Below are 26,130 nucleotides of genomic sequence, written 5' to 3'. Positions count from 1 at the left end.
CTTATGCATTTGATACAGAAGCAAAAAGCTCAATCTGTAAAGCCTAGGAGGCCTAATTCATTTCATTTTTTTCTTTTTCAACTTCCAATGGTAATCAAGTTTTCTTACAGAGCTCTCCTATCTTGTTTACATTTAATTATCTAGCATTCCTTATTTGAAATCTGCAGCTTGTATTTAACACTGGAATATATTATTAGGTAGATTTTGAATAACCACTTAAAATAAAGAGAGAATATATAAATTTAATTAGAAGTCTTTAAAACCATAATTAACTTAATGATCAATCATTTATAATATATCTATACATTATAGGTTAAATATTTCTGAATGAAAAATATGGTAAATCAAATTCTACATACTTTGATTTCTCTCCTGCTGCAAACAATAGTATTGATGGATAAAATATAGCAAAGATAAACTAAAAGACACAGCTCATCTTGGGTAAAAGACAAGCAACTCCATGGACCAGATACAAAAAGAAAACCACAAGTGTGAGCAAGGCTGCATGTTGCTGGGTTCCTGCTCTAGTAATAGGCAATAATGGCCAAGAAGTTAGGTCCTTTTGGGGAAGGCAGCTAACATGCTTCACACATGAAGGGGGATCAGGACTAACTCAGTGCTTAAAAAAAAAAAAAGATAGGCATGGGGTGACAGAGCAGTTTACCTTGTCTCATAAAAGGAAGCTGCAAAAAGTAAGTCTGTAGACCTGGTTCTAGTATAGGGACCTGTATGGCTGGATAGATCTACACTAATAAAAGAGGAAGATGCAAATTGATGGTACCTTCATGACACCCACCAGCCAATCAGGAGTGAGTATGCAAATTAACCTGACAAAAATGGAAGGTTAATTTGCACACACAGGCACAGAGCAGCTGGGAGCAGGGTGGGATGCAGGGGTTCTGCACCGCCCCAGCCGCTCCCAGCCTCTGGGCAGCATAGGAAGGTGAAAAGGAAGCTCCCAGCTAGAGCCAAGGCAGAAAGGTGGCTCCGGCCTGAGCGAAGGCTGTGCCGGCAGTCAGAGGAAGGAAGGCCCATTCTTGCACGAATCTTTGTGCATTGGGCCTCTAGTATAACTATAAAACTGCTGTATGGGGAAGGATGATAATAGAACTGCTGTATGGGGAAGGATGATAATAGAAATGGAGATAGAAAAAAAGGCCCTAGGTATATTACATTCTCCCCATTTGTTTATTTGTTTGTTTATTTATTTTCCTTCACCTTCTATCCCCTTTATAGGCATTTTTTCCCCACCACCAGCATCCCCATTAATAAAACATGGAAGGTTGTATGACAGGGAATGGGGGCGGGCAGTAAAATATGACCATTTACAACTACACAAAAACCTCTGTACATGTCTAGTGCCTAGCAGAGATGAAGGCAGCAGGGCAACAGGGCAGCAGAGGGCTGGGCCAGCCCTATTTATAGAGGATATCATAGTGTCCAGGCCGGTAGAGAAGACAGACCCTGGGCTCAGAGGTCTCAGGGAAGTTGTGCAGGCGATCCATGTACTCCATCTGGACAGAAACGTTGAGGGCCTGGGCCAGCGCGATGATGTGGTTGTGATTGCACTCCTTGTACATGGGCTCCACCTCCTGCTGGCAGAACTCCTTGATAGTCTGCCCGCCCTCTATGAACTTGCTTTCCCGCTGCAGGTAGCCAGAGGTGAGCAGCTGCAGGTAGACCAACAGGTAGTCAGAGGTGCTCTGGTCATTGAAGGAAGCCAGCAGGTCTGCTACTGAGGTCTGCTTCTCCACCTCCTCGATGAGGTCCATGAACGTGTTGTGGAAATCCTCAATTGTGAACTCCTTGAAGCCCTGGGAACCAGGTCTTCTTTGCTCTTAGCAGACACACCCTTGAACCTCTGCAATTCCTTGCTGTCATCCAGCAGCACCTCCAAGTGGGAGAATTCAAAGGCTCGATAGAAGCAGTTTCCATCAGGCCTGGTCTTGCGGATGTACAAGTATTTTTTTGTGAAGGTACTTGATCTTCTGTTGGTAGATATTGTCATCCTCAGCATACTTCTTATACAGAACTGAGAGCTCCAGCCGCTCTGAGACCAGAGAGTTCTGCACAGCAATCTCTTGTTGAATTCGGCTTCATCATAGGCCAGACAGTTAACACCTTCAGCATTGCTGCCTAGCAGCTCCTGCTCCTGCTCTAGGCATATTACTTTTAAGAAGGCATTTACACACAGAGTAAGTGCCTCCTTAAATATGGTGCCCTAGCTGCCTAACTCTCCTTACTGGGCTCTGCTAAGAATCACTGAGCCCATACAAATATAAATAAATGGAGGATTAGTGAGATACTGTCTTTAAAAAAATGTTAATAAATGTGGAGAGAATAATAGAAAATCATCATTTGGCAATAATCAATGTTTGCTAAAACTATTGGGTTACATTTTGATGAGGAATAATATATTTACATACTTCCAATGGATCACCTCTACAACACACTTATTAATAACAAAGGGGCAAATAGAAACTTTACAGTAGGGAAACCCACATTTTCTTGTGATGAGAAATTTTAACATCTACTCTATTAGCAGCTTTCAAATATGCAATACAGTATTTTTAACTCTACTCACCATGCTGTGTACATTACATCCCCATGACTTTTTTTTATAACTGTAAATTTGTACCTTTTGATGCACTTTACCTATTATACCCATCCCCACTACCCACCTGTGGTTTTTGTTTTAGATTTCACATATAAATGAGATAATACAGTATTTGTCTTCCTCTGTCTGACTTATTTTACTTAGTATAATGCCCTCAATTTCTAACCATGTAGTTGCAAAAGGCAAGATTTCATACTTTTGTATGGCATTCTGAATAATATTCCATTGTGTGTGTGTGTATGCCACATTTTCTTTATCCATTCACCTCTCACTGGACACTTAGGTGGCTAACATGTCTTGGTTATTATAAATGACTAGTGGCCCGGTGCACGAAATTTGTGCATGGGGGGGCGGGGGGAGCGGTGTCCTTCAGCCAGCCTGCAACCTCTTCAATCTGGGACCCTTTGAAGGATGTCCTACTGCTAGTTTAGGGAACGGGCCTAAACCGGCAGTTGGACATCCCTCTTGCAATCCGGGACTGCTGGCTCCTAACCACTCACATGCCTGCCTGCCTGATTGCCCCTAACCACTCTGCCTGCCAGCCTGCTCGCCCCCAAATGCCCCCTGCTGCCAGCCTGCTTGCCCCCAAATGCCCCCCCACCAGCCTGATCACCCCCAACTGCCCCCTGTGCCAGTGTGTTTGCGCCCAACTACCCTCCTGCTGGCCTGCTCACTCCAAACTGCCCCCCCACTGTCCTGATCACCCCCAACTGACCCCCACTGGGGGCCTGCTTGCCCCCAACTGGCCCCCCTGCTGGTCTGCTCACCCCCAACTGCCCGCCCCCGCTGACCTGATCACCCCCAATGGCCCCCCACCGGCCTGATCACCCACAACTGCCGTCCAATCCTGGCCTGATCACCCACAACTGCCCTCTCCTCTTGGCCTCTAACTGCCTCTACCTCAGCACCACCACCACGGCTTTGTCCAGAAAAACATCTGGAAGGTCTCCTGGAAGGTCTCCCAGTCTAATTAGCATATTACCCTTTTATTAGTATAGAAAGAGGCCTGGTGCATGGGTGGGGGCTGGCTGGTTTGCCCAGAAGGGTGTCCCAGATCACGATGGGGGTTCCCTTGGGGTGTGGGGCAGCCTGAGCAAGGGACCTGTGGTGGTTTGCAGGCCGGCCACACCCCCTGGGGTGAGGGTCCCTGCTGGGGGGTGTGTGGCCAGCCTGGGTGAGGGACTGAGGGCCATTTTCAGGCTGGCCACAGCCCCCTCAGGGTGGGGGTCCCCACTGGGGTGCCTGGCCAGTCTGGGTGAGGGGCTGAGGGCTATTTGCAGGCTGGCTAGGCCCCCCAGAGGGGACTCTTACTCCATGGGGGCCTGGCCAGCCTGGGTAAGGGGCTGAGGGCGGTTTTCAGGCTGGCCACACCCCCCAGCGACCCAGGCTCCGAGCCCCTCCTTTTTTTTTTCTCCATCCCCTCCTTGAGCAGAGGCCAGGGCTGGCTGGAAGCTTGGCTTCCCCCATCGCCGGGGGCAACCCAAGTCTCCTGCTTGCTCCAGCTCCATGGCTGCTTCCATCTTTGTTGGGTTAATTTGCATACTCGCTCCTGATTGGCTGGTGGGCGTAGTGGAGGGACAGTCAATTTGCATGTTTCCCTTTTATTAGTGTAGATACTGCAATAAACATGGGGTGCATATATCTTTTCTAGATAGTGTTTACATTTTCTCTGGATACATACACAGAAGTATGATTGCTAGATCATGTGGTATTTCTTTTTTTAATTTTTTGAGGAACCTCCATTCAGTTTTCATAGTGGCTGCACCAATTTACATTTCCATTAACAGTGTACACGGGTTCCTTTTTCTCCACATCCTGACAACACTTGTTATTTCTTGTCTTTTTAAAAGTAGCCAGTTTCACAGGTGTAAAGTTATATCTCATTGTGGTTTTGATTAGCATTTCCCTGACATTCAATGATGTTGAGAATTTTTTCATGTATGTGTTGGTCATCTATATGTCTTTTTTTGGAAATGAGTGTTTTATCAGGTCCTCTGCCTGGTTTTTAATTGGAATGCTTGTTTTGATAATAAGTTGTGTGAATTCTTTATATCTTTTGGATATTGGCTCTTTATAAGGTATAATATTTGCAAATATTTGCTCCATTCAGTGAGTTGCCTTTTAATCTTATTGTTTCCTTTGATGTGCAGAAGGGTTTTAACAATAATCCCAATTGTTTATCTTTACTTTTGTTGCCTTTGCTTTTGGTATCAAATCCAATAATCATCACCAGGACTTATGCCAAGGAACATATTACCTATTTTTCTTCTAGGAGTGTTATGGTCTCAGGTATTTTTTCCCTGTCTTTAATCCATTTGAGTTAACTTTTGTATATTGTGTAAGATAGTTGTCTAGTTTCATTGTTTTGCATGGGGATATCCAGTTTTCCCAATACCATTTATTAGAGAGATTGTCTTTTCCCCATTGTATATTTTTGACTCCTTTGTCAAAAATTATACGGGTTTATTTCTAAGCTCTCTATTCTGATTTATGTGTCTCTTGTTGTGTTAATATTATGCTGTTTTGATTACTGTAGCTTTGTAATGTAGTTTGCAATCAGGGAGCATAGCATGATGCCTCCAGCTTTATCCTTCCTTCTCAAGATTGCTTTGGGTATTTGATGTCTTTTGTGGTTCCATATGAATTTTAGGGTTGTTTGTTCTATTTTTGTGAAAAAATGCGATTGGAATTTTTTATAGGGATTACATTAAATCTGTAGATTGTTTGAGTAATATGGACATTTTTACAATATTAATTCTTCCATCTACAACCATAGTATATCTTTATACTTATTTGTGTCTTCTTCAATTTTTTCATCAATGTCTTTTACTTTTTAGTGTACAAGTCTTATGACTTTTATGTAAGTTACCCAACTTCTCTAAGTCTATGAGAGTAACAGTTAGTATGGTTTATCAATAAGCAGCCCCAACATTTCTGACCTAGGATTATTCCCATTTCATTTGCTTAAATGCTTAGAGAGGCCTGCCCTCTAATGGGGTAGAGATCTGGGGTATGGCATTTTTCTCTGTGAACCAGAGTCACATGGATGAGATTCAGTTTCAGAGGTTTGAGGACAAACTTCAAATTTCTGAGATTCTTCTTTTGTAATGTATGTGTACACATGGACATGCATAATGTACACACACATGCCCTATTGATTTGTTTCTTTTATTTTTTTCCCACCTCATCAAACCCAGTTTCCTTTGCCACTTTATTCTCATTCATGTTAATTGCTGAGACTATTAAACATAGATGTTCTTTTTCTACTGGAGAGGTAAAAGGCTGATGGCATGCACTTTGAAGAGATTCTGACTGGAGCAGCAGTGAACAGACCTGGCAGTAGCGATCACTCACCTAGGGTGACTTAAGGGGAGAAAGAAGAAAGTTTTGATGCTGTAGAACATGCAATCCCAAAAATTGGTCTAAAGAACTTTGCCAGTCTTTGACAATGTTTGACATATCTGTACCTAAATAAGAAAAAATAAAGATAAGGTAGTGAATGTTTCATAAAGCTAAAAGGATTCAATATAATACCTGTTCTCTATTTTGAGATTATGCCCTTCTAGCTTTTTTGATGATAAAATGTCTTTTTTTACATTATTATGATAGAGTTTTAAAATGCTTTCACTTAGCAATTAAAATTTATAAATTCTGCATATGTTCCCAAAATGCTCGTGGAAAATATTATTGGTCTTTGAAATCCAAAAATCTGGAAACCATTGATTCATATTGCCCAAGAAAAAGGACTCTTCCTCATTGACCTCCCCATTCCAATTTTACAGCTAAGTCAACTGAAGGACTTGAACTCACATAGCAAGTTGATATCAGGACCAGGACTAGAACTGCATTATTTACTTCCAGACTACTGAGCCTTCCTCTTCCCTGCCTTGCTGTTCCAAATGGAAAGAGATACAGATATAAAGCTCCCTTGACCTCACTATGTAACAATTTTTTACCATGCACTGTTTATTTCCTGTTTTATTTTAAGTTCAGGAACTAAAAGCACAGCCAAAATCCCAATGGGAAATGATGAGAACTAAATTCCCTGCCTCCAAATCATTAACCCTGTTAGAGGGGAGTGGACAATAAAATGGTCATTTAAAGTTTTGTTAACTTGCTCACTGTTGAGTCAGAAGAAGTGCCTACTCAGAGCATTAATTTCTGATTAGCTGTTAATCTAGCCAGGTTAGAAAAGCGGATGTAGAAAAATAAGCATTCACATAGATTTTTCAGATCATTAACTAGCAATGGCTTGCAGAACTGGGACAGTGCTGTTACAGTGCTGTATCTGAGTTCTACCTAAAGCAAGAGACAATTAGCTTCTGGCCTGAAGAAGCTGAAGGGAGTGAAACCAGTTCAAAATCAGGGTATTTGGATTGCTTACACCTAAAAGTGCCAGGATTAGAGGGACCCTAGTAAGAATCATGGAGAGGCACTGCTTTGGGAAAACATCTCTCTACATCTAGATTAAAGAAGGTCCAACTTTGATAGAAAGGCCTCTACAAATGTGTTTTATACTAGTGTGTTCATTTCCTGTGGTTGCTGTAACAAATCACCATGAACTTAACGGGTTAAAACAATGCAAATTTATTACTTTATAGTTCTGTGTCAAAAGTCCAAAATGAGTCTCACTGGGCTAAAATCCAGGTGTCAGCAGGACTGCATTTCTTCTGGAGGCTCTAGGGGAGAATCCATTCCTTGCCTCTACAAGCTTCTAGAGCAGTGGTTCTCAACCTTCCTAATGCCTCGACCCTTTAATACAGTTTCTCATGTTGTGGTGACCCCCAACCATAAAATTATTTTTGTTGCTACTTCATAACTGTAATTTTGCTACTGTTATGAATCGTAATGTAAATATCTGATATGCAGGATGTATTTTCATTGTTACAAACTGAACATAATTAAAGCATAGTGATTAATCACAAAAACAACATGTAATTATATATTATGAAATATTTATTTCTAATTACAAATAAATGAAATTTTGTCTTGAAGTATGGTGTAGCATGGGTAACAGTCTTAATATAACAACAGTAAACTACATTGCTACATTTTGCGAGAGTATGCGTAAAGAGCCAACGTCAGTGCAAAGGTTGAGATTGCTTCTTTCTCACCAGATCAGAAATTCTCGGGGCAGTCTTTGCAAGAGCACAATGAAAATCATCTTCCACAACAAGTCTACTTCTGTATTTAGACTTGATAACAAACAAGCTGGAAAACCCTGTTTCACAAAGATATGTTATTGGAAATGGAAGAAGAAGGCGCAACACAGTCTCAGACAGAACAGGATATGACTGCAAACACTTGATCCAGAATTTTGTACCTGGCATTGTAAAGAAATCAGTTCTCGCTGCATTGCTGTTAATAAGTTCAAAGAACTCCTCTTGTGCTGTCTCAGGAACATCTTCAACTTTGACTGTGAATGGGCTTCTGGCAAGTGCAAATGGGGTGTCAGGTAGATTTGGAAAGTATGATGAAATTTCGTCTGCAAGCATGTGCAAGTGTTCTTTCACAGAAATTATCATCATAATCCTTTTGTCTGGTTCAATGTCATGTTCCTCAAAGAAAGCAGATAAGGGAAGCAACATGTAAATTTTATTTTCATCCAATTGTTTTTTTCCAAAGCTGAAGTTTCATTTGCAATGATCGGATCTTTTCAGACAAATCGAGGCATGTTGCATTTGGTCCTTGCAGTGATAAATTTAACTCATTCAAGATGGCAAAGATGTCAACCAAGTAAACTATTTTCTGCAGTTCACTTTTATCGCTGAAAAGTGCTTTGAACTGTGGTCTTGCTTTCTGATTAAAAAACGTTTTGAGTTCATCACGAAGCTCAAAAACACGTTTTAAAACTTTTCCTCTCGACAACCATCTCATTTCAGTGTGAAATAGCAGAGCATTGTTCGGCGCATCCAACTCGTTGCACAGTTGCGAAAACAGTCTACTGTTTAAAGTGCTCACCTTTACAAAATTGACAGAACTTATGACACTTTTCATTACTTCTTGTAACTCTTGTGGCAGCGTCTTCGTTGCTAATATTTGCCGATGAATCATACAGTGAGTTCCGATGACTTTTGGTGACTCATTCAGTACCAAACGTTGAAATCCAGATCCACATCCTAGCATAGCTGGAGCACCATCTGTGCAAACACCACAAACCTTTTCCCAAGAGATCTTATGCTTTTTCAGAAATGAACCAACTGTGTCCAATACATCACGTGCAGTAGTTGTCGTTTCAAGAGGTTTGCAAAAAAGAAACTCGTCTTTAAAGTTGCCATCATTAATATACCTCACGTAAACCAGTAACTGTGAACAGTTTGCAATGTCTGTAGATTCATCAAGCTGGATACTAAATATTGGAAGTGGAGCAGATTTAATTTCCTGGATTACCTGATCAAGAATATAAGCAGACATGTCATCTATTCTTTTGCGGACAGTGTCGTTAGATAAGGAAATTGCACTCAATTTCGTAACAAATTCGTCTCCGATCATAACTTGAACAATGTCTTTGGCCACTGGCAACAGTAAATCCTCAGCAACGGTGTGAGGTTTCATAGCTCTGGCAATTCTGAGTGCCACCAAATATGAAGCTTCAACGGCTGCTACATTTTGTTTGTGGTACTTGCCACCAGTGTCAAGTCTGGCTTTCTTGAGTCCATCAGCTTTGCTTCTAAAATAGTTGGTATCCTTGCCGGCAAAGCTTGGATGCTTGCTATCAAAATGGCGTTTTAGTTTGTTCGGCTTCATAGATTCGGCTGATAGAACTTCACAACAAATAACACATTGCAGTTTCTCAATTCCTGCTGTAATTATTGAGGTAAAACCATACTGTAAAAAATCCTCACTATATTTTCTTTTCTTAACGTTCTTCTTTACATGATCCATTGTCATGGGATGGTTTGCTAATGAAAATAATATATAACAATAGCTTTAATAATACAAAAGATGATACATGGCATAGTTCAGTCAATACAGTTCATTAAAGTTTCCTATGATTTACCATTCTGTGTTGTTTTTTTACATACCTGTTACTATCACAAGGGGGCAGTATTCACATTAACCACAGCTGAATATAAAAAGACTGATCAGCATCCAGATTAAGTTCCCATGGTATAGATGTTTGTTTGTTTTTTTGCAGTAGTTGATGATTTTACATTTACCCAGTAATTATAATTCATGAAGTGTCGTTTTACCTCCAATACTGCTGCTTTCAACACAGTAGCTGCTTTTAACAGAGTAGCTGCTTTCAACACAGCAGGTGCTTTCTACACAGTAGCTGCTCTCTACACATGTGTGACTGGTCTGCATAAGTACATTATGGCGCCAACTCTGTCACATACACCTGTATTTGTATGGGATGTATGTGATGGGGTTGGCGTATCTCGTATGTGGGCGTATCTGCATGTGGGCGGACCCGCCTGGAGACAGAGGAGCGGTGTCTCAGTTCCTAAGACCATCGGAAATAAGTGTTTTCTGATGGTCTTAGGCGACCCCTGTGAAAGGGTCGTTCAACCCCCAAAGGGGTCGCGACCCACAGGTTGAGAACTACTGTTCTAGAGGCTTCCCACATTTTTTTTTTTTGTCCCATGGTGGTATCACTTAGACTTCTGCTTCCACTGTCACATCTCCTCTCTTTGACTTTGACCCTCCTGCCTCTCTCTTATGAAGACCCTTGTGATTATATTTGTCCTACCAGGAAAATCCATGATAATTTTCCCATCTCAATATTCTTAACTTAAAACACATCTGCCAGTTGTTTTTGCCAAAGTAATAATCACAAGTTCCTGGGATTAAGATGCAGACCTCTTGGGGAGGGCAGCACTTTTTAGCCTTCAGCAACTAGTAAAACTATTTTTTTCAAGTGAAATCATGTGAGGAACCCTAATACATAAATTGCACCAAAGCAGAACAGCTGTAATTAATGTCTTACCCATTCAGCCTCTACTACTTCCTAACCATGATAGTCATAGAAGCACTCAGGTGGAACCTTGTGGCTCTAGGACCAATTTGAATACAACTGATTTATACCTGAAGGGAGGACATTATTTGGAAACACCTCAGCTACCACATCCTCAATATTCATTATATTCTTCAGTGAAACCAGATGCCTCTTAATGCTTGTCAATGAGGTCTACAGAAGATACCTTGCTCGTTTAGCCCTGCATTACCAGAATCTGAGGTGCTCAATGTTTGTTAAATGAATGAGTGAATAATTGATTAATGGTGAATGAAAAATGTTTAGGCAGCATCCATTTCCTATTTCCTTGCTCACAGTTATATGAGTTATATCTATACATCAGCATTATTGGAGAAAGATGAAAATGGAACTATGTCACCTTGCTCACCCTCACTATATCCTGTCCCAAACTATTTATACACATGTATACACACTGAATTTAATTACTTGTCATGAGTCTTAACATAATGTATCATTTCAAATTTTGATCATGGACATATTTGCACATAATGGAACTAAACTGTAGTATTGTAATATCTTTCCCTACCTATTTTCCAGAAACTCATTCCTGAGAGCAAGTTCAGAGATGGAAAAAAGTATGTTAGAGATGAAGGTGCTGTGGTGCCTTAAAGGCTTTCTAGGGCACACAACCTTACAGATGAGGAGGCAAAGGCCTGAATGAAAGAAGGAACTTATACAGTATCATAGAGCACATCTTACTAGTATAAGTTCTAAACTAGAACTCGGGCCTTATGTTCCTGAATACAGTGCTTTTTCCATTGTTCCACAGTTGCTTGAAGCTGAACAATTGTATCAAGAAGTTTAGCTATAGAGATAATAAAATTTGAGATTTTTTAACCTCTGACATAAAAAATCAAAATATACAAGAACTATCAATGTTTGGGGTTAAAAATATATATTTCTAAGTGTCTTTCACAATGTAAGTGCCATAAACATTTGTTTGATAGTCCACGTGTCTTAAAGATTGATTGTTCAGAAAAATAATCACTGTAGTTAGCCTATATTTGAGTCAATGTATGAGAAGGGAGAAATGACAAAGCAGACCATATTTCCTCTTTCTCCAAACCAATCATCACTCACTTTTCACCTGGATCTTTCCTCACCAAACTTTTGGAATCTTTAGATCTGACTCTAATTGAAATTAGTCCTAGGTGATAACTGTGACTTTGGCAGTCTAACCTTATAGCATATGAAGAAGATGATTATAAAGCTAGTTATCATGTGAACTCTTGAGCATAAGATAAATGTTAATAGTGAGAACAGAGCAGAGCTCCAAAACCAGAGGGGAACTGGAATGATAATTAGAAACTGTTGTTGGCACATACAATGCGTTTTTCACTTGGCATATGAGTGCCCAAAGTCTTCTCTTAGATATACACCAGAGAGCAGGTTCTAGGTAGCATGGCTGAGACTAACCTTACCCCTGGTGGAAATTTGGCTTCTGGTATCTTATCTTGCATATATTTTACTAGAGGCCCAGTGCACAAAATTTGTGCATGGGGGTGCGGTGTGTGTGCACCCTCTCCAATCTGGGACCTCGGTGGGATTGGGCCTAAATGGGCAGTTGGACATCCCTCTCACAATCCAGGACTTCTGGCTCCCAACCGCTTGCCTGTCTGCCTGCCTGATTGCCCCTAACCACTTCTGCCTGCCAGCCTGATCACCCCCTAACCACTCCCTTACCAGCCTAATCGACACCTAACTGTTACGCTGCCGACCCGATTGCCCCTAACTGCCCTCCCCTGCTGGTCTGGTCACCCCTAACTGCCCTCCCTTGCCAGCCTGGACACCCCCAACTGCCCTCCCCTGCAGGCCTTGTCCCTCCTAACTGCCCTCCCCTGCAGGCCTGGTTGCCCCTAACTTCCCTCCCCTGCTGGCCCAGTCAACCCTAACAGCCCTCCCCTGCCAGCCTGGTTGCCCCTAACTGCTCTCCCCTGCAGGCTTGGTCCCCCGTAACTGCTCTCCATTGCTGGCCTGGTCAGCCCCAACTGCCCTCCCCTGCAGGCCTGGTCCCCCCAACTGCCCTCCCCTGCAGGCCTGGTCCCCCCCAATTGCCTTCCCCTACAGGCCTGATTGCCCACAACTGCCCTCCCCTGCTGGCCATCTTGTGGCTGCCATCTTGTGTCCACATGGGGGCAGCCATCTTTGACCACATGGGGCAGCCATGTTGTGTGTTGGAGTGACGGTCAATTTGCATATTACCTCTTTATTATATAGGATAGACCTTTTGTACTTAAATCTGGACAGAGTTGGGGAAAGGAAGTGTTGACAATTACCATAGTTTTGGGCACATCATTGTCACCCAGTCAAAGCATGTTGATTGAAACAACTTATTGGGGATAATTCCAATTTACCCAGTGAAAATAGAATTGTATCCAATTTGTGGTTCTGGACTTGCACACTTAGAAACATTTAAATAACTTCAGAACTTTGTCTGGTATACCACATAGAAAAAAATTTGAAACTATCTGGTTTTATTTGGAAAATTATATCTGATATTTGGCAGAGGATTAAAGTTTCCTGGGCTTTGAAGTAATTCTGAATCCTCAACAGTAAACCTTCAAAAGCTTTGACTCTGCCATATGGCATTGATGGGTTCTACAAACAAGAAAACAGTTTTTGAAAAGGAAAAAATGTGCCAAGTTTTGCCATTAGATGTAATAGGCAGAATTCTTTCTGTATTTCAGCAGTAGTCCTATCCCTTAGGAACACAACTCCAAGAAAGATATCTTAAGAAGAGGAATGAGAAAGTAAGTATGGCAGAACATCTACTTGGCTCTGCCACTGATGTCACATGGTTGGGGAACTCTTCCAATTGTCTACTCCATGGAGATAACATGCTGCACAAGTGATGGTAAGAGAAATGCAGTTCACACCAGAAAAGTCTCCTGGGAGACATTTAAGCTCCTGAAGACAAGAACTCTGTTTATGACACTCACTACTATATCCCTGTGGCTTAGACTATATGCCTGCCACAAACTTGGTGCTTATGGTGACTCTCAAAGGCCTGATGAAAAGCACTCCATTTCATCAAATATACTTTAATATGGACTTTAAATATAATTCCATTACTGATGGAGTCCAGGGTAGACAACCTAGTTTAACAAGCAAAGGAAATGTGTCTGTTAAATGAATTGTAAAAATAGGCAAACTTACCCATCTATACTAATAAAATAGTAATATGCTAATTACATTGGGAGACCTTCCAAACATCCTTCCGGACAAAGCCGGGTGTGTGGCCAGCCTGCAAACGGCCCTCAGCCCCTCATCCAGGCTGGCCACGCCCCCCAGCAGGGACCCCCCCCCCACCCCAAAGGGTATGTGGCCAGCCTGAAAATGGCCCTCAGCCCTCACCCAGGCTGGCACCACCCCCAGTGGGGACCCCCATCTTGATCTGAGACCCCCTTCAGAGCAAACCAGCCAGCCCCCACCCATGCACCAGGCCTCTGTCTATACTAATAAAAGGGTAATATGTTAATTAGACTGGTAGACCTTCCGGATGTCCTTCTGGACAAAGCCATGGTGGCAGGCTGAGGCAGAGGCGGTTAGGGGTGATCAGGCCAGGAGGAGAGGGCAGTTGGGAGTGATCAGGTTGGCTGGGGGAGCAGTTGGGGGTGAGCAGGCCAGCAGGGGGGGCAGTTGAGGGCAAGAAGGCCGGCGGGGGGACAGTTGGGGGAGAGCAGATCAGCAGGCAGAGTGGTTAGGGGCGATCAGGCAGGCAGGCAGGTGAGCAGTTAGGAGCCAGCAGTCCTGGATTGCAAAAGGGATCGGGCCTAAACCAGCAGTTGGACATCCCTCAAGGGATCCCAGATTGGAGAGGGTGCAGGCCAGGCTGAGGGACACCGCCCCTATGTACGAATTTTGTGCACCGGGCCACTAGTTTAAATATAAGCAGCACAGGAGGAACAAAGTAGAATACCTGTTCCCATAAGTACAATTGCTCCCAAGAGAAAGGAAAACTGAACTGAGTTAAGCATGGCCAGTAATCTACCCAAATTTATCAATCAAATAAGTGTTCCTCACTGTGCTGCTCAATGAATATTTTATGGAGGCATACATAAATGGTACCTGAGAAAGGTGGAAAGTGAAATTGAAACACCACCTGTGGTAATTAGTGTAGCCCAAACACTGATCTTCATGCTTGCCTGAGGAGCACTGGGATAGCCACAGAGGTGTTCTTATGTAAATAGCACTTTGGAGCCCACACTAAGTTTCTATAATACCAGGCTTCAGATCCTCTTATAAGCAAATAAGATGAGCTAAAGATCTCCTTGACACCTGAACAGGGGTCCATAGAAAAAAGTCTTTCATCCCAAGATAAGGTGAGTTAAACTAGGGGCCAGAGCAAAGGGTTACTCATGGATGCAGCTAGTATAAGAGGGATCAGCTAATATTTTCTCTAGTACCATACTGGAACAAGAAAAAGAGATTCATTAAGGCAAAACAAGTTTCATGCTTTGTTTTGCTTTGTAGATCTATTAATGTCATTGTTTCTAGCCATGTATCTCATTGAACTAATCCAAGACAATCAAAAGAAGGGCTAAGGGGCCTAATGCTCTCAGAAGGAAATCCTCAGAAGGGGGCTACCTTGCTCCTGAAGACCTCCATGATTTGGAGCCACAGTCTTGGAAGATAAGACATTTGAATCTTTTCCATTTTCCTAAAGTACTGAGTTTATTAATTGACAGTGATTGGAAAGGTTTGTGATCATGGTTATCATGCTTTTTGAGGTAGTAAGACTAGCAGGTTTTGTACTGGCACATTTTCCTTTCAGGAAAGTTGTATGGAAGACATCAACACTAACACCATGTGTCCTTATATGTGACCCAAAGTACTGGGCTTAACTGGGTAAGCAGAGTTGACAACCTTACAATACATTAATGGTAATCACCTACATTTAATCTAACTCTGTTTCTATTCACAGACTTTGATTATAGCATCCTTGTTAACTTACTCTAAATGCTATCTGAGAATTAAATCTTTCCTGCATCTAGGATTTGTATCAACAGCTTAATGACCTCTAGTTTTCTTTGTGTCACAATCATTTGTATTCTCTTGACCCTGCTTGAGCTTTAGAAAGAATTAAAGAGACAGCCTTAGTTTTAATATTTATAGATGGTTATTAATTCAAGATTTATTGAGTGCCTATACTATGCTTTTTAATCCCTTAACAAACACTATCTCATTTAACACAACAACCCTGCAAGGTTGATGATATTCTTCCAAATTTCTAGATGAGGAATCATCTCATTAAAGAGATGAAGTCGAGGGAGAAACCAAGATGGCGGCATAGGTGAACACCTAAACTGCTGCCTCGCACAATAATTTCAAAACTACAGCTAAAAGATAGAATAGACATCATCCAGAACCACAGGAAAGCTGGCTGAATGGAAATTCTACAACAAAAGGAAAGAGAGGGGAACACGGAGACTCAGAGGAGCTGCAAAAGGCTGAGGTACAGAGACAAGAGTGTGGAGAGGACAGGCGGCTGAATGCCTGGCTAGCTTTCTCTAGCGGGAGAAGGACAGAAGCTCCCGACTGCACTGAACTCCAGTTCCGACTGCACTGAACCCCAGTTCCGGGCGAGACCCTGGGGTCCCAGACTCATATGGGGGGAGTCTGGACTGTTGGGAAAAGAGAGGAGTGCACGGAAACTCAGGGGGACCACAAAAGGCAGAGGTCTGGAGGCACGCGTGCAAGTGCACACAGAGAGGACAAACAGCTGAGTGTGCCGCTGGCTTTCTCTAGTGGGAGGAAGGCGGAAGCTCCCAACTGCGCTGAACTCCAGTTCTGGGCAAGAATCTGGGAATCCAGATTCATTGGGGGAGAAACTGGACTGTCTGGCAGTGGGCGAAACTCAAGGGCGGCTTTCTCTCAGAGGTGCTTGCAGCGATTACCGAGGGACACTGAGACCCAGGGGCCTCATAGGGCAGGGCCGACGGGAAGCCAAGGATGTCTGCTCAGCCCTCAGACTCTGCCCCATCCAAGCTGAGCACAGAGGCTTTTACAATTTTGCAAGTCTTGTCTCATAAGGCTGTCTCCAGCACAGAAGTTCTCCTGGCGTAGACACAGCTGATCCTCACAGCCAATTGGCCTGGAGGTCAATTCCTCCCAGTGATACCAACAACAATCAAGATTTAACTACAACAAGGCTGTACACACAGTCCACAAAGGGGTGCACCAAGAGTGTCCACCTCAGGTAACTGGGGAGGCTGAGCCACTGGGCCATATAGTACACCTAGCACACAAAGCTACTCTACCAACTCAGGGAAGCAGCGAAAATGCGGAGACAAAGAAACAGATCACAAAAGAAAGAAATGGAGGAAAGCAAATGACTAGACATACAGTTCAAAACCACGGTTATAAGGTTTTTCAAGAATTTCCTAGAAAAGGCCAATAAATTTAGAGAGACCCTCGAGGATATGAAAAAGGACCAACTAGAAATTAAACATATACTGACTGAAATAAAAAAATATTATACAGAGACCTAACAGCAGACTAGAGGAATGCAAGAATCAAGTCAAAGATTTGAAATACAAAGAAGCAAAAAACACTCAACAGGAAAAGCAAAAAGAAAAAAGAATCCAAAAATTTGAAGATAGTGTAAGGAGCCTAGGACAACTTCAAGCGTACCAACATCAGAATTATGGGGGTGCCAGAAGAAGAGAGAGAGCAAGATACTGAAAACCTATTTGAAGAAATAATGACCGAAAACTTCCCCCACCTGGTGAAAGAAATAGACTTACAAGTCCAGGAAGCACACAGAACCCCAAACAAAAGGAATCCAAAGAGGACCACACCAAGACACATCATAATTAAAAGGCCAAGAGCAAAAGACAAAGAGAGAATATTAAAAGCAGCAAGAGAAAAACAGTTAATTACCTACAAGGGAGCACCCATACGATTGTCAGCTGATTTCTCAATAGAAACTATGCAGGCCAGACGGGAGTGGCAAGAAATATTCAAAGTGATGAATAGCAAGAACCTACAACCAAGATTACTCTACCCAGCAAAGCTATCATTCAGAATTGAAGGTCAGATAAAAAGCTTCACAGATAAGAAAAAGCTAAAGGAGTTCATCACCACCAAACCAGTATTATATGAAATGCTGAAAGGTATTCTTTAAGAAGAGGAAGAAGAAGAAAAAGGTAAAGATAAAAATTGTGAACAACAAATACATATCTATCAACAAGTGAATCTAAAAATCAAGTGAATAAAAAATCTGATGAACAGAATAAACTGGTGAATATAATAGAATCAGGGGCATAGAAAGGGAGTGGACTGACAATTCTCAGGGGGAAAGGGGTGTGGGGGGTGCGGGAAGAGATTAGACAAAGGTTGTACACCTATGGATGAAGACAGTGGGGGAGGTAAGGGCAGAGGGTGGGGTGGGAACTGGGTGGAGGGGAGCTATGGGGGAAAAAAAGAGGAGCAATTGTAATAATCTGAACAATAAAGATTTATTAAATTTAAAAAAAAAAATAAAGAGATGAAGTCATTTGCCCAAGATCCACAGAGGATAGGTGGTTGAGATTCACACACAGGTCTGCTGAGCTGCCAAGCTTCACAGACTCTTTCTAATAATATGCTCAACTACTTCCAGCTGCATTTCTAGCTCACCTCCAGATCAGGAGGATGAGTCCCCCTTTATTAGATGTTTACTTTGTTTCTTCCAGTTGAAACATAAAGCGGAGCTGGCCTATCACACAAGGTTGCTTGCTGATTTCCTGTTTGGGAAAGAACAAAATGGCCCTCTTTTTATTTTATCTGCTTCTTTCTCTGGAAATTACCAAATGTGAAGAAATGTAACATCATTAAAATGGTTTTAGAGCTTTCTCCAGTAAGGGCTGAAACTAACAAATGGCCTTGTTGGGCAGAGCTTCCAGTCACAAATGGAGGCTTGTACTACAAGAGAACCTTTGTTGATGTTTTAATTTAATCACCAACGAAGTTTTTAAATGGGGACTTCAAGCAGTTTTATCCTAGCCTCAAATCAGCAGGGTTATAGAGTGCTGTCTCCACAGACAGGCATTAATGCCAAGCTCTGTGTGTCTGTGAGCCCTGACCACCAAACCCCCCATCACAATTTTGGAGGTCAGAAGGCAAGGGAATGGGAGAGTAGAAGTGTTATTATTCCTAACTCTCAGAGTTTAAATGTCCCCAAATATTGTTTTCTTAAGGCATTCTTCCTGACATGTGTACTCATCAAACAGATATGAAGAGTGGGACATATGGGAAATATGCCCTTAGAATTCAGTGGATTCCAGGATCCTAGTGGAGTTAGACTGTACATTCCCTTGATCTTACATCCTAGCTGACCCAAGATAAATAATCTAATAGTGGGTGAATCTCATGTTACAACATCGGAGAGTTCCTGTAACTCTGGTACAAATTGATGTTTTTATTCTTATAAATAAAATCTTGTACAAATGCTCTCTCATTAAAGAAGTCTTGTGGCAAATCCTTTTGTAAACTGTAGAAACCTTTTGTAATGCAAATAAGCTCCCTTTAATCTATCTGTATTGTTTCTGAGTTTTGTGTGAAGAATTTTCTTAGAGGATATATTAGCAATGTCCCAAATCACAAATATATTGCTTATTTATAAGTTTCTTATTTTGGAACATGGCCCACCTAGAAATTCATATTCTATTGTTTCTCTTTATTGTTTAATGAGTCTGACAAAATACTGACTTGGTTTTTGACTAGCTTGGCTTTGGAATATTTGCAGGAGATTTTCAAAACTAGCAAGGACAAAAGTCAAGCAGATCTTGGAATAAAAGAGGAGCCAGGTGTCCAATATCAGGATAATGAAACTAAGATCTTTGTTTTTGCTTTCATTTTTGTTTTTCCTTTGCAAAATGAAGTAGGTGGCCTTATGCATTCCAAATAGGGCAGAAAGACTTTACTCTTTTTTCAGTTCTTAATGTGGAGTTAGGGCACTCAAATCATTAAAAAAAGAAAGCAGTCAAAACTTATAAGTTTTGCTTTAAAAAAAACACCTACAAACCTCTGATGGGTGTTGGGGCCTATTTGTTTCTCAGTTGGCTAATGGGCATTTTGTGCTCCTGTAGTTCCATCTGGATAGCTGAGACATAAACAAGAAGCTGGAGAAGCCCATTGAGATTTAGGGTGTAGTCCTCTGAAAAAGAAAGTACCAATTTTTCTTTTTTTTTTTCTTTTTTAAGAAAGTACCAATTTTTAAATGGGACTGGAAGGATAGTATGTTAGGGCCACAGCATTGGTCATTCCAACTGAATAAAGATCTATTTCATTGATCACCAGCAACAGCAGCATAAGAAGTTTATAATTAAAGAGATGTCTTTTACTGAGGAGACATTACAAGTGGGATGGTGATCCCAGTGCTCTTGAACCCTTTCTTAAAGAAGATAACTAGAAGTAACAAGGCACAAACCAGCAAACTTCAAGAGAACCAGGGAGACCATGCAGTGAGAAGCAAGACTTCTAGAAGCAAATTCTTATTTGTGTTCAGAACTGGGCCCCAGAAAAGGGAATGGATACCAAGTACATTGTTGTGAGGACACAGTGTCAAATAGTAATTGGTTTTTAAATTTTTGAATTGAGCAAAAAAGCTGTTGGTAGGCAGTACCCAGCTGATCGAGAGGGTATATTCCTCAAGTTGAGGAGTGAAACTTGGAGCCCAGAACAATGAACAAAATTCCCTGAAGGAACCTCCAGACTCTGTGCCACCGGTGAACATGACAACATATACACACATCACATTTGGTCTTATCTTCCTCACCTGTAACTATGTGGTATTTTTGAGATGCCAAACTGGGTAGATAATATTCAGTTACATTCCCAATAAATTCAAACACAACTAGAGAGTAAGAGGGAACGAATTTGTTCAAATTTTAAGTAGTCACTGATGACATCTTTGAAATTAAACTTGATGAGAATACTCAAAGGAGATAATAATAGATGAATTTGTACAATATGAAGTCGATTCACCCTTAATTATGCTCTGCTTTCTTATGTAAGAAAACAACTAATTTTGAAACAAATTGAATTGTGATCCTGCATTTGGTTTATATAATTTTGAATTTCTTTGTTTTTAAAAACTGCCCATTTCTTAATGACATCTGCATATTCAAATTTCCTACATGAACAGTTTTGTCTGCCACCCTAGTAATCCAGCCTTGTGCTTTAATTTTTATCTATCCATACAAGGGTGAGGAAGGTTGGGAGGCACCTGGAAAGGAAGGTGCCTCTAGAAATAAGGAATAAGATGGGCTACCTGGAGTCTAACAGCATTTTACTTTGGATAATTTGCTCATTCAGTTATTTATATAATTATGTGATTATACTGTCTCCAAAACCACATTTTATAGCATAGGGTTGAAAATGGCTATCATTGCTGAGCCCTTCAAAAGTAATTGTAGGAATAAATTGTAGCTAATGCATAGCTATTGGCTCTTGGTAAAAGACAAACAACATGAACCCAGAATGAGGACCAAATTAGGGATAAGTGGTCGTTATAATACAAATAATGCCTCAAGCACCAATCAGTTGGGAGTTACCCAAGAGACCAAGGACCAGATTAACTGTACTGAGGAAAATCCTACTAGGTCAGTTCTCCTCAACACACGAGTGGGCCTGGGAAAGGGGTAAAGAGATATGGGAAGAACTTGGGATTGGAATCTGCAACTTAATGATAAGCACCTGAAGAATACCTCTCAGCTAAAGGGGCAACTGGGAGGACCAATGCCGAGTCTTCATCCTTATTAATGACCACTTTGTCTCTAAATCTAATAGGTACTTTTCAGTCCTTATCTTACATCTGTCCCAGCACTTGATTGCTCTCTCCTTGAAGCACTCACTTTTCTGGCTACCATTCTGGCTAGTTCTTTTCCATCTCTTCATTTTATCCTCTACTTGACCTTTCAATGTTATTAATCAGAGTTCTGTAGTCAGTCCTCCTTTATGTACACTTTACACTCGCCCTGGGTGAACTCCTTCACTCCTTGGCTTCAATGATCATCTCTATACTGTACTGACAAAATTCAGATTTCTATCTCCTTTCCTCTGAGCTTCAGACCTATATCCATCAACTGCTCATTGCCATGCATCCAAGGCACCTCAGTTCAACATATCTCAAAATGAATTCACTGTCCTTCCTACTCTTCCTTCTGTATTTTCCATTCAGTGAACAGTTCCCACCATCCACTCGGCATGCAAGCCTGAAAACGGAGTCATCACTGACACCTCCCTCTCCCTCACGCTCCACAACCAATTCATCATCAAATTTTTCCAGTTACAACTTCGACATCTCTCTCAGATCAACCCACTTTCTCATTCCCTTTTACCACTCCTACTCCAAGCTTTCCCACCATCTCTCACTGAACAATAGCATTCAAACAGGTCTCTACATGCCCCCATCTGGTCTGCCTTCCCAGAACCCATTATCTACACAGCAACAAGGCCTTTCGAAAACAGAAGTCAAATCATGTCACTCTCTGGCATGAAATTCATCAATAGCCCCTAAAAGAAAGTAGAAACTCTTTACCATGGACAAAAAGCCCACCACCTCATTTTGTACCATTCTTCCCTTTGCCTATTACCCCTAGACCCACTAGCAATCTCTCAGCTCTTTTAAACTTGACATGTGGGTCTTCCCTAATGTTTCCTCTGCCTCTAATCATTTCTCCCATCCAGAACCTGGCCTCCTACTGCGTTTGCCTAGATAACTGCATTCTTCAGAGCTCAGACCAAACACTAATTCCTCGGGTGAAACTTCTGTGATCCTCCAAACTTAATCAAACCCCCATTATCTGCTCTCTTAGCAACCTGTTCCTTTTATTTCCATCACCTAGACATCAGTCAAATGACTACAATGAGAAGTATATAATTATAATTATGCAGTCCCCTTCACTAGATTGTAAGGACCATATGGTCAAGGATAGTGTATGCTTTTGAGTCACCAGCATATTTCTAACACTGAGCATAGGACTTGGCACAAAATATGTATTCAGTTTATAGAGGTTAAGTAAATAAGTGAATAGCTCTAATAACCTTTTTATCATTATGTATTGCCAAATCAACTAACGTTTCTTTCTTTTTAAAAAGGTTTTTATTGATTTCAGAGAGGCAGGGAGAGCGAGAGAAAGAAACATCAATGATGAGAGAGAACCATTGATCTGCTGCCTCCTGCACATCCCCCCACTGGGGATCAAGCCTGCAACCTGAGCACTTGCACTGACCAGGAATTGAACCATGACTTCCTGGTTCATAGATCAACACTCAACCACTGAACCACACTGGCTGGGCTCAACTATTATTTCTGATCACTAACGGCAGAGGCTGCATGCATCTTGCTTATTATCACTGTAGTCTCAATGCCTGACTGGCAAAGAAGTTAGTCTGGTTCAAAGGTAATCTCTAGCCTCACCTCAGGGACACTGAGAAAGGCAGCTGTAGGAGCTTGCTACTGAATGCCAAGCCTATGGAGGCACACTTAGTATTTTCAGAAGAAGCCATGGTGTGTAAGAAAGACCTGCCCAGAAGTTGACTCCCAGACCTAATTCTTCTGGAGCTCAGCTGTCCCAAAGATGTTTCCAGAGCAGGGACACTTAAACAGGCCCTCCATTTTCTAGAGCCCCAGAGAAATAGACACCTTAGCAGTGTGAGTGTTAGTAGTGAGGGCCTAACCATTATGGGTAATGGGTGTGAGCAATAGGCAACTAGCCAAGCTTTGAAGCAGCAGAGATGAGGGACAGCAGAGAAGATGGCTGTGACAGGTGGGTAGATTTACAGATAATTTAGGAAAGGCAATCAGAAGCTTCTATGTATTGAATGTTTAGCATGTGCCAAGCACTGTTCTAAGGGGTATACAGGCATTCTCTCATTTAATCGTTGGGAAACTATGAAGTAGATGTTTCTTTCTAGATAAGAAAATTGAGGAAAAAAAGACATTAGGTAATTTTGTCAAGGTCATACAGCTAAGAAGGTGACAGAGTTATCTTGAACCAATGTGGAGACTTGCTCTCTGGGCATGAAATAAAACAGACTTATACTAATGGGGCCTTGTTATTCCCTTGTGAAAACTGAGGAGGTTGGACAAAATTGCCATCAAGGGCCTTTCTTAGTGTTTTCATCTGGCAGTGACAACTTGTTTTCCTGGGAGAAGTTACTGAGATCCCTTTCTGAGCTCAGTTGTCGCCTTTCCTGGTCTAATTGTGCTGTGCTGTTAGTCTGTACTTAGTATGCCCACCTCAGTGTCTTTCAGGAAAACTTTGCTCCTCTTGTTCTGTGAGGAGAGGGGCTGACTGTTAAAGGCTGCTACAGCACCTTCACATTCAGGGCTCTTCTATATACCAACACAAGCTGATTTAAACCCCATCTTCCCTTTGCAGGGCACCTTTCCTGCCACCTTCCCTAGTCTCCCAATGGGGGTAACCAGGGAGGTAGCTGAGGCACAGGGGAGCTGGCTCCCTGACAATTAGGTGTCCAGCTTCTCTTTCACACTCTCATGGTATGAATAACTACCATGCATTGGGTGTGTCTCTGTGCCAGTCTCTGTGCTACATGCTATACTTGTATTACCACATGTGATTCTTGCCACAACAAGATAAGGTAGACATAATCATGCACATTTATGTATGAGCAAAGCAAAGCTCAGGGAGATTACATCAAGGAGCTCACATCTAGAAAGTGGCCATAATGGAATTCCAAGGTCAGTCGTTTTTCCCCTACAGTGCTTTCTTGTTACTCACTCTGTGGCTTTTTGGAAAGTGACCTACCCTCTCGAGGTCTCAGTTTCCTCATCTGTGAAATGAATATGATAATAGTGCCCATTTCATGAGCTTGCTATAAGGCTCAAAACACAATAATGTGTACACCTAGCATGCAGTAAGTGCTCCATAGATTGTAGTCATAATAGTTGTGGTTGTAGTTGCTGTTGTTATTGTTATGATATTGTTACCACCCTAAACTACCCCCACTGAGCTCTTCCAATCATCCCTCTTCTCCCCCCCCCCCCGCCGCCCCCTAACAGGCTGACAGCCAGAGCTCCAGGGCATAAGAACAAAGCCTCTTTGAGGCTGGGGAAGATGGTGACATTTTGTCTCTCAATAGTCAACTTCCCCTTTTCCATCCTTTCTTCCCTGGGAGGGACAGCTTCTGAGTCATGGCTCTGCCCAGGTGACGATAATTATGAGGTGATCAACATAATAGGCAACTGAGCTGTTTATGCCTAATAAAAAAGTTTAAATAAAACTAAACTAGGCTAGTTTAAATAAAACTAAATCAAATGAAAGAAGAGCTCTTCACAATTGTTGAAATCATTGCTTCCTGCACTCGTGGAAGGGGATCTGCAGCACTCACATGTTCAAATCTAATATGTGGGCTCCTCATTCCTTAGAACTGATTACTTTAATGAATTTTAAAGGGAGAGCTTTAATTAAAACAGGACTCTGTGGACATAAAGCATGCTATTTTGTGAGCTTTGTAAATATTACCTTTTAAACTAATTAGTTCAGTTACCAGAAATACTACTGTGTATAAACAGTTGGCTTCTTTTTCTTCCTATGCTTTGGAAACATAACTAGATATTGAAGAGAGGCTGGCTGCATTTCAAAGCATGGTATTTGGCTTTCAAAATAATAACAAACTTGGAGGACATTTTCTCCTCTGGAACACAAAGAACTTTCCAGGCATCATCTCACCCTGTCTTACAGATATCTCCCTATAAAACTGGACTGAGGAAATCAATATTTATTATATGGGCACTGCCAGGCCTTTGTGACTCACCTCAAGACCTTCTTGGTGCCCCCACTGCACTCTCTACTTTATTGAGAAGACTGAGGCCAGCCAAAGGAATGCCACAAATTTATTTTCGCTTTCCCCTTACCCAACCAGCACCACTTTCCTCTTGTTCAGAATAAGAATAATACATAATATGAGTACTATTTACAGTAATGCTGATGTTTATGTGCCAGACACTGGGCTAATCATTGATGTATTATTTAATTTAACCCTCAAACAAGCCTGTGAGGTAGGTACTAGTATTGTCCCTAAAGGTTCTTCTATTTCACTCAGAATAACAGCCAAAGCCTTTACAATGGCCTGCAAGTCTCTTCTAAACGTCCCTGTTAGCTCTCTGATCTTCTTGCCTCCTATATCCCCCTTTGCCTGCTTGGATATCTGAGAGATGGGACAGGCTACAGCAGAAGACCCCACATTTAGAAATTAGCTTTCCAGTATTAAAAAAAAACCCACACACAGAGATGCTCTATTGTGCATCTTCTCTATGCCAAGTTTCATGCCAATCACTTTTACCTAATCTATTTACCCTTCCCAGTAGCTCTGTGAGAAAGGTATCATCTTTATACCAATCTTAATGATGAAAAACCAAAGCTTAGAGAGGCTGAGTTGTCCCCCCCCTCACCCACCCAAGGCTACAAGGCCAGTAAGTGGCAGGCAAAGGGCTTAAAACGGAACTGTCTACTTCCAGAGCCTTCTCTATTTCCACTAAATCCACTGTATCCCAAAGTCTATAAGTAGGTGGTCTGCACACATA

At 41.8% G+C, this 26,130-nt stretch overlaps 1 pseudogene across 1 annotated transcript in view; it reads right to left on the bottom strand.

The window, feature by feature from the left end:
* Positions 1–1,415: 1,415 nt before the first annotated feature.
* LOC308240255 (ubiquitin thioesterase OTUB1-like) overlaps positions 1,416–26,130 on the bottom strand; it is a 94,065-nt pseudogene continuing 69,350 nt past the window's right edge. Inside the window, exon 2 of the transcript in view lies at positions 1,416–2,169. The product of the transcript in view is annotated as a ubiquitin thioesterase OTUB1-like (transcript). The remainder of the gene's footprint in view (positions 2,170–26,130) is intronic.

Source organism: Plecotus auritus, assembly GCF_963455305.1.
Source record: "Plecotus auritus genome assembly, chromosome: X".
Classification (NCBI taxonomy): domain Eukaryota; kingdom Metazoa; phylum Chordata; class Mammalia; order Chiroptera; family Vespertilionidae; genus Plecotus; species Plecotus auritus.
Note: the sequence above shows the minus strand (reverse complement) of the source record. Positions and strands in the feature narration are given on the sequence as shown.